The sequence below is a fragment of the Thalassophryne amazonica genome, chromosome 7 (genome assembly GCF_902500255.1).
Source record: "Thalassophryne amazonica chromosome 7, fThaAma1.1, whole genome shotgun sequence".
Classification (NCBI taxonomy): domain Eukaryota; kingdom Metazoa; phylum Chordata; class Actinopteri; order Batrachoidiformes; family Batrachoididae; genus Thalassophryne; species Thalassophryne amazonica.
The window spans coordinates 1,711,041-1,720,192 of NC_047109.1; the positions used below are offsets into that span (position 1 = coordinate 1,711,041).

The 9,152-nt window shown below is 46.9% G+C and overlaps 1 protein-coding gene across 2 annotated transcripts in view; it reads right to left on the reverse strand.

Annotated features, from left to right (window-relative positions):
• Window positions 1–6,351, reverse strand: part of LOC117513551 (zinc finger protein 436-like) — a 31,795-nt gene extending 25,444 nt beyond the window's left edge. Inside the window, exon 1 of one of the 2 annotated variants that reach the window (XM_034173709.1) lies at window positions 6,259–6,351. The gene's annotated coding sequence lies outside the window, so the exon portion shown is untranslated. The remainder of the gene's footprint in view (window positions 1–6,258) is intronic. The other variant, XM_034173707.1, reaches the window with a different exon arrangement.
• Between the last annotated feature and the right edge of the window lie 2,801 nt (window positions 6,352–9,152).

A 9,152-nucleotide genomic window follows, 5' to 3' on the forward strand; every position in this document is an offset into this window, starting at 1 on the left:
TGCACGTCTGATGATGTGCGCACATTTTATGATGTGCGCACGTTTTATTATATTGTAAAACATGCACTCAATATTGTCTTGACACATAAATGTTGGCTTTACACTGTGCGGGTTTTGGCTCTTTTTCAGATGATTTTTCATTCGTGCAAGAATTTTTTTGGACCGAGTTTCAGGTTAATCACGCGTCCTGCATCGTGTAGTGTACATGGAGTAACAAGCTGCGTTCAACATCTCACGACCACCTCCTGATCGCCGATCGTATGGTCAAATGAAAATCAAACCTGTTTGACATTATTCTGGTCGACCGTCGTGAGGGTATCCTGCTGCTGAAGAGCTACAAGCATCCAATCCGCTCGCACTGTGCCTGTGCAAACAATGCAGAGCTTTCTTGTAGTGTTTTTTTGTTGTGTTTGGTTTTGTTTTTTAAACTTAATTTGTTAACAAAAAAAAAAAAAAAAGCCATTTTGCAAAGCCAAAAAGTGATTTGACAACCATCTGATATAACCGGGGTAGAAAATAAATAGAAAACTGCCATCTACTGGTGCCCAGACGCTTAGTACTTAGGGCGACTACTGCCATGAACACTACTGGCCAGTAGATGGCAGCAGAGGCCTTGAAACCTTGCCAAAACAAAATTCCAGTAATCCGTGTCTGCTACATCTAAGATGCGTGGAACTTAAACGCAAATACAATAACGTCTATAAACCCAGAGAATATATTCACGAGAGTTTAGGCACTAGAGTTTAATGCTGCTGTCCGTGTGGAGCCTGAACAGAGTGTCTGAAAGCATTTGTCCTGTCGTGAACGTACTGGAGATTACCCTATCCTAACCATAATGCACTGCTGGGCACACCATGTGCTCACTACAACCTTAAAATTAGCACATTACTTTAAAACTAAAACATATATCTGATATTTTCACTTTATAAACTTCAGACATGACAGTAATTTAAAATAATTTGTCCAAAATTAGTTTGGTTAAAATTTGAGCCTTAAGTTAAAAATGTATGCCTCTGGATGACTTGGGTGATATTGCCAGTGTATCAGTATGGTGTTAAAGAAAATGATGGTTTTTTTTGTGACCAGTTCTCCTTTGCCTGCAGAGTAGGGCTGCAGCTATCGCTTATTGTAGTAATCGAGTATTCTATCGATTATCGGATAAAAAGTACTGTGTAGAAGTTGTCTTTTGGCGAAAAGACGAGCCGAAACTTCTCACATTAAGACTCTTTTAGTCGCGTTTATTAACAGACTACTAACATGGCGCCGCGCGTTTTTAACAGACTACAAACATGGGGCCGCGCGCCAACAGAAAAGCCGGAAACAGAACACGTCACCCGAACTCTTAAAGGGACCGCTACTATTACATGAATCACAACATAGCACATAACAGAACACTTATAAGAAAGTGAATTATGCTGTCAGTGTTGAGAGCACTACACATGCCCCCCCAGAATTCACTAACAGGACACCTGAAGAAAAAAAAAAAAAAAATGTATCAACGGCGTGGGGGGCGAATCAAACGTGCAGTGCAGCTCCGCCGTATGGGAGAAGGCGGAACCGCTCCCTCAGTGGCTGTCTGCAGGGCTCCCCTGCGGCATGGTCGAGGGGCAGGAGGAACAGGAAAAGGGGGCCTAGTCAGAGGCCATCCTCGTTTTGGGGGTTGCGCCAACTCAACTGGCGTGGCCAGATCTAGGTGAGCTGGCTTAAGGCGGTCCACAGATATACACTCTGGTTTGCCCCCAATGTCTACCACAAAGTGCTTGTCCCCAGTTTCCACAACATGGAAAGGGCCCTGGTAAGACGGACAGAGAGGTCCGCGGTGACCATCTGCTCGAATGAAAACATAGCCAGCAAACTGTAGGCTACTGGGGACGTGAGAGTTCGGCAAACCGTGACAGGAAGTAGGAAGTGGAGCAAACAGTATGGCGTTATCCAACAGGCTGGAGCGCTGGAATGTGGCTGACCAAGAAGTCGTGGTGTTAGGGATGAAATCCCCGGGGACCCGCAGTGGCTGACCATAGACCAGCTCTGCGGAGGAGGCCTGAAGGTCTTCCTTCGGTGCTGTCCTGATGCCCAGCATGACCCATGGGAGCTTGTCAGCCCAGGAACTGTCCTTCAGGCTAGCACGCAGGGAGGCTTTCATTGACCTGTGAAAACATACGCAGAGGCCATTACTCTGGGGGTGGTAGGCCGTGGTGCGGCGGAGTTTAACTCCCAAGCTGAATGTCCCGGTCCGAGGAAATGTCTGATGGGGTGCCAAAACGGGACACCCAGGTGCCAATAAATGCCTGTGCCACATCAGCCGATGTTATAGATGACAGTGGAACAGCCTCTGCCACCGTGTGGTCCTGTCGACCATAGTGAGCACATGAGTGTAACCCTGCGAGGGTGGAAGTAGGCCAACTAGGTCGATGTTGACGTGGTCGAAACGTTGTTCTGGCACTTGAAACTGTTCCAGTGGCACTTTGGTGTGGCGGTGTATTTTGGCACGTTGGCAGTCCACACAGGTGTTCGCCCAGTCCCTCACATCCTTTTTAAGACCATGCCACACAAACTTGGCTGCCACCAGCCGTTGTGAGGCCTTGGTTCCAGGGTGTGAGAGGCCATGGATGGCGTAAAAAAAAAAAAAACAGGTTGCCTCCACTTCACAGGCACAACAGGCCTAGGAGAGCCCATGGAGACGTTGCAAAGCAGAGTGGTGCCAGCGTCGCCCAATGCCACATCCTGCAGCCCAGTAACGGATGAACGGCACGCCTGCACATCGGGGTCTGTGGCCTGCTCTGCTGCCGTAGTCCAGGCCGAGGTGGACCGCCCCAGCAACAGCGTGGGAGAGGCAATCTGCGACATGGTTGTGCTTTCCAGAAAGGTGTGCAATGTCCGCCGTGAACTCCGAAATGTAAGTCAGTTGCCGCTGTTGTCTGCCCGACCATGGCTGAGTGACTTTGGACATGGCGAAAGTCAGAGGCTTGTGATCCACAAAAACGGTGAACTGGCGTCCCTCCAGCAGTGAACGAAAGTGTCGGATGGCGAGGTACACCCCAAGTAGCTCCCGATCGAAGGTGTTATACTTCCGTTCACTGGGACGCAACTGCCTGCTGAAAAAGGCGAGAGGCTGCCAGGCATTACCCACCCACTGCTCGTAAACCGCACAGACCGCGTAGTCTGAGGCGTCCGTGGTAAGTGCGATTGGGGCGGAGGAGGCGGGATGGGCCAACATGGCGGCCTTAGCCAGGGCTGTCTTAGCGTCCGCAAAAGCCTTGTCTCTTTCCGGGCTCCAGCCCACAGTGTGCTTAGGCTTGCCGCCTTTCAGAGCCTTGTACAAGGGTCGCATGATTTGGGCGGCCCTGGGGAGAAAACGGTGGTAGAAGTTAACCATGCCTAGGAACTCCTGTAAGGCTTTGACAGTGACTGGGCGTGGGAAAGTGGTGATGGCCTCCACTTTTGACGGAAGAGGAACGACCCCGTCCTTTGTGACTCTGTGCCCCAGAAAGTCTATGGTGGACAGGCCGAACTCGCACTTGGCTGAATTGATGATGAGCCCGTGCTCGGTAAGTCACTCGAATAGAGTGCGAAGGTGCAAAAGGTGCTCTGAAAGTGATGAACTGGCCACCAGGATGTCGTCAAGGTACACAAACACGAAAGGCAGATCCTGTAACACAGAGTCCATGAGCTGCTGGAAAGTTTGAGCAGCATTCTTGAGCCCAAACGGGGTGCGCAGGAACTTAAACAAACCAAACGGCGTGATTACAGCTGTTTTTTGGATGTTGAGAGGGTGTACGGGCACTTGATGGTATCCTCTGATCAGGTCCACCTTCGAAAAAATGACCTTACCAGCCAGGTGCACTGAAAAATCCTGGATGTGCGGCACTGGGTAGCGGTAAGGCGTTGTTGCGTCGTTGAGCCGTCGGTAGTCCCCGCAAGGACGCCAGCCCCCCCCCCGGGGGTGACGAGGTGTAGGGGGGAGGCCCAAGGACTGTTGGAGTGACGAACAATCCCCAGGCGCTCCATGGACTCGAACTCTGTCTTGGCCACGGCAAGCTTGTTCGGCTCGAGGCGCCGAGCGCGGGCGTATACAGGCGGGCCAGTGGTGTCAATGTGATGCTCGACACCGTGCTTGGCTGTGGAAGAGGAGAAGGTGGGCTGCGTGAGTGCTGGGAACTCCGCGAGCAGACGCTGAAAACTGTCTGTGACAGATAGCAGGCTGGAGAGGTGCAGTGCATCAGAGTCGCTGAGCGCGCATGATACGAACAGAAAGTGACAGCGTCGATCAAGCGCTGATTTTTAACATCCACCAACAGTCCATATGCACACAAAAAAATCTGACCCTAAGAGGGGAACGGCTACTTTGGCAGTCACAAAGTCCCAGCCAAAGCGTTGGCCCCCAAAACACAGTTCAACATGCCTTGTGCCGTACGTACGGATGGGGCTACCATTGGCGGCTTCCATGGGGGGGCCGTGGGTGTCAGCTACCACGTCCACCTGTGAAGCAGGCAGTAGACTCCGCTGTGCCCCTGTGTAGCAGAGGAAGCGTCGGCCGGAGACAGAGTCGTGGATGAAGATCAGCCTGCCGGCATGGCTGACGCTCACGGCCACTAACAGACTACAAACATGGCGCTGCGTGCCAACACAAAAGCCGGAAACAGAACACGTCACCCGAACTCTTAAAGGAACCACTACTATTACATGAATCACAACATAGCACATAACAGAACACTTATAAGAAAGTGAATTTCTTTTTAACACTCCCTCTGCGATTCAGCCAATGCATTTCATTTTCTGCTGGAGGTTGAACATGCAGCCTCGCAGTCACTGGTTTATGTATTATTATTATTTTGAGTTCCCGTGTTTGTGAAGCATTGTGTGTTGCCCAAAAAAGCGAAAATTAAAAAGCGAAACACTCATTGCGAGTCACACATAAGAAAGAGCGGACTTCTTCCAGAGACTGTGGCCGGGACGGAGCTGTGTGAGGGCAGTGCTGAGCTGCTCACACCGGGCAGAGAGAGACAGCAGCCGTCCGCCGCGCGTAGACCGGCCAGCGGACGAAACTGTTTAAAAAAAAAAAAAACACTGCTTTTGCTTTAAATGCACAGTAAGCTATTTCAGATGATCAGCGTGGCCCGTCTTTTTCCTAAAAGGCTTTATTTCACTCCGTTTGTCATGTTGGAAAGCTGTAGATTTTGTGCTAATTTGATTAGCGCTTGCTCTACTTCTTCTTCTGTTTTTCTGGGGGCATTACAGTGCCACAAACAGGCCTGGCATATGTACTACAACGTTAAACGAAGCTTCGAGGCACAGAATTTGCCTCGAACATTTTTTGTAATCGAATTATTCGACTAATCGTTTCAGCCCTACTGCAGAGGATAGAGTGGTTTCTCCTGAAAGCAGCTCTCTTCTGTTTGCAGAGGGTAGAACTATATCGGAAGTGTGCCCACCACTGATTTTCAAATAGACCGAATCAACTGGAACAAGAATTTGTTTCTGGGAGTTTTCTTGTGTTGATCTGATTGCCTATTATCAAGGAAAAATTGTCTAAGAAATCGAGGAATTCTAAGATATTTCTTACATTAAACTGACTTCATTGATGAGTCTGACCCGTTTGATAAGTGACCAAATTACATGCATTTGTATTGAGTTAAGTGATGTTTTCACAGAGAAAACTCCGCCCCTCGAAGTTAATCTGCGTGGATACCGACCTTGAGAATAGATGAAGCATGTACCACCAAGATTTTAAACAAAACTATGCAGTGCTACAACTTTTGTCACGCAATTAACTGCGTTGCCCCCCCATGCTCTTTGACTCCTGTAGAGGGGCGGGGGCCACAAGAATGGGCGGAGCTAATAAAAATAATCAGCTTTTGGGCGGATCTAAAATGCATACACGAGCTCATACGCCGATTTCTTTACCGTGGGCGGACCCTACTGGTTTCAGAAAAAGTAAAAAAAAAAAAAAAAAAAAAAAACAATTTTAGCAATAACACAATCAGTTAACAGTTAACTGTGTCGTTCATTAGTAACCAAACTGTGGCCTGCACACACCGTCAATAATGTGCACCAGCAGAAACAAGATAAGCTAAAAAGGTTCCTAAAACGACTTTTGTTGCCTTCTGTGGAACGAAGGCTAAGACGATGCTAAGCTAAGCTCGTCTACCGTTCCGTTTCAAAGTCCGTGTACTCAGGTTTAAACGAAGCCCACGGATCTGACTTAAGGAAAATTAATCTCCGGATGAGATGAAAAAGAATAAAAACAAACAGACTTACCTTTATCCCGGCGCTCAGGATGCGACAAAAACTAGACCGCTGCTCTTCTTCTTCTCCCCGGCGGTCAAACAAAACATGACGCATCACCGCCACCACCTGGCCGGTAGAGTGGCACGACGGCAACTCTTCAACAAATTGTTACTTTTCAGTCCTAGCAAAGGTTCCCACACAGAATTGACATATATCTCAAGTGAATATTTAAGTATGGTGGCCATCCAGGATGGTAGCTGTAGGTAGGGGACAACATTCAAAAATGTGCCAGTCATATTTAAAATGATACACTGATTGTCTGATCACAGAAAATCCCAAAAAAGTTTAGTTTGGACTATGAGTGAATGTTCTGGAGTTATGGGGTAAAAACAGCAAAAATGGCCCTAAAGATCATTTCAGTTTGTACAGGAGTTAAACGTTAAAGCTGCTCGTTCAGTAGCGATACAAATTTTGGTTGAGCAAATAGCATATACAAACCAATAGTCTGCACCATCTGTCAGGTTTATCAAATTGCGGGGTGACATAGGTCATAGAATCCAACAGACGTCAACCTTATTTGACCTTCACTTTGGAGACCAAAACATTCAACATAGCCAAAACTACTCCATTAATTAATCCTTAACAAATAATATCCATCTTTTTTCTTTTTACGAAAATTAGATCAACCTTTGACCCCTGTACAAATTGAAATGGACCTTTGTCACCATTTTTACCCCCATAACTCCAGAACATTCAGTCACAGATAGCCCAAAACACCCTTTTGGAAACTTCATGATCAAATAAAATAGTATATGTTCCAAAATGAGCCGAGCATTTTTACATGTTGCCCCCTGCCTGGCTGAGCTGCCACCATGGTGTTGAACATTTGAAGATGTTATCAGTGTTCTATATTTTGTAAGTTAGTGATTCATTATTTCTCATGTGCAGTAATTGAATTTTTTGTGGTATTGTGATACAAAATTATTGAAAACACTGATTGAGTACAGCCAACATTCTTCTCATAAATTAAAGCTGTACTGCAGCGTCATAGACCCTCCACACACCAACTGCAACCTCAGGACACTGGGTGTAAGCTGTCCGGTGGTCTCAGGTGGACTCCAGACACAGATGATCCCGTGAAGATGGAAACTATGATAATCTTCGAGAAGGATGCTGTGACCGGCCCCCGGGCCCCCAATTTGAGACTCACATCACATTTGTCTGAGACACTTTGGTGTATTTTTCCTTTGGGAGCATTAAAACCTGAATTTTAAAATTATTTTCACTCACCATACTCCTCATCTTTTACTTCATTTTACATGTGAAATTTGTTTTCCTTCACAAATTTCAAAGCTTAGATGTGGTGTAAATTGTTAAATATGTTCAGTGTTCTTATGAATCGAGCTCAGAAACATAACTCTGGTAAAATGGGCCCAACTTGACCAATATAATATGCATATCGAACCTAGGAACAGGACTTGGACCAAGTTTAACAAAAATTCCTCCTAAAAGCGTGAAAGGAATCAATTTCAAAAGCTTATACCTTTTGGGACAGACAGATGGACCGAAATCTCCACATTATCCACCTTCAGGCCCTCAGCCAGCAGGAGATGAAAATACTGGACGTATCAGAGTGCCAACTTCTGCTGAGGTCCAGCAGTGCTGCTTTTGTACTTACTTGGCCTCCACGGTGGCCGTAGCTTTCTCTCATCATGCCCGTTCTGTGGAATGATCTCCCTGCGTCAATAAAACAGTGAAATTTTGTGGAGACTTTCAAGTCCAGATTTAAGATGCTCTTATTTTCTCTTTCGTATGGCAGCATACTGGCATAGTATGTTACTATGCTTTTTACCCTTTTAAATTCATGTTATTAGTAAACAGAGCGTGCCACGGCCTCAACTTTATCTAAAGTCTGGGTCTTTTAGTGAAGCTTAGGGCTAGTGGCCGGCGATCACCTTAGTATTTCTTGTTGCTTAATGCTGAGAAATTATACTGTATTTGTTGTCTTTCCGCTGTCTGATTTTTTTTTCTCTCTCTGTTTTGAGATGTGGTTCCATCCAGAGATGGGAGTGGGTGTTTTTCTTCTGCAGGCCTCCCGTCCTGGTACACCAGCATGGACTCCCAAACTTTCCTGTATAATTTCCTGTTTTGTCTATTGTGTCTGTATCATGGCCCAGGCAGAGGGTCGCCCCTTTTAGTCTGGTCTGCCTGAGGTCTTTCTTCCGGAAATCATCAGAGTGAGTTTTTTTTTTTACAGCTGTCGCCTGTGTACTTGCTCAGGGGTTAGTAAGGTTAAACCTTACTTGACATCAGGCCCAAAATCTCAAGACACAAAAACAGCTTCTTTCCATCCGCAGCGAGACTAATATATAAGACCCCCTCCACATTCCATTACATTTTATTTATTTATTTAGAACTAAAATAAAGCCAGCAAGCCCCGGATGGAAAGGAAAGCCAGTGAGAAGGAGCAGAGGCAGCTGTCCAGCAACTCTTGGTTCAGTTCTAGCTGGTCTGGGCATTACAGTCGGACAGCAGCCTGGCGCACAACGCACAACTGCGGCCCTGTACTGAAACATCTATTTTTGGACTGCATTAAAAAATTGTGACATCTTTAAATGCTGCTGTGAATGAAACCCACAGTGTTAAAGGGACCCAGGTGTGGGAGGGCTGGAAGTTTGGAACAAACCCATGCCTAAATGTGCAGCAACATGGCGCCATCACAGCACTACATGGGTTAGTGTGACTGATGTGAGCCATTCGAGGCTGTAATGACCGGTCGGTTGTAGCTCACGAGAGGCTGCTACGGGGCACACGCAGGGTACAGAGAGGCACATAGAGGCACTTTGCTGACACACCCATGTGTGGCTCATTATTCATGACTTATTAGGTGGGACCCAAGCTTTGTTTATGCACCAATAACACAG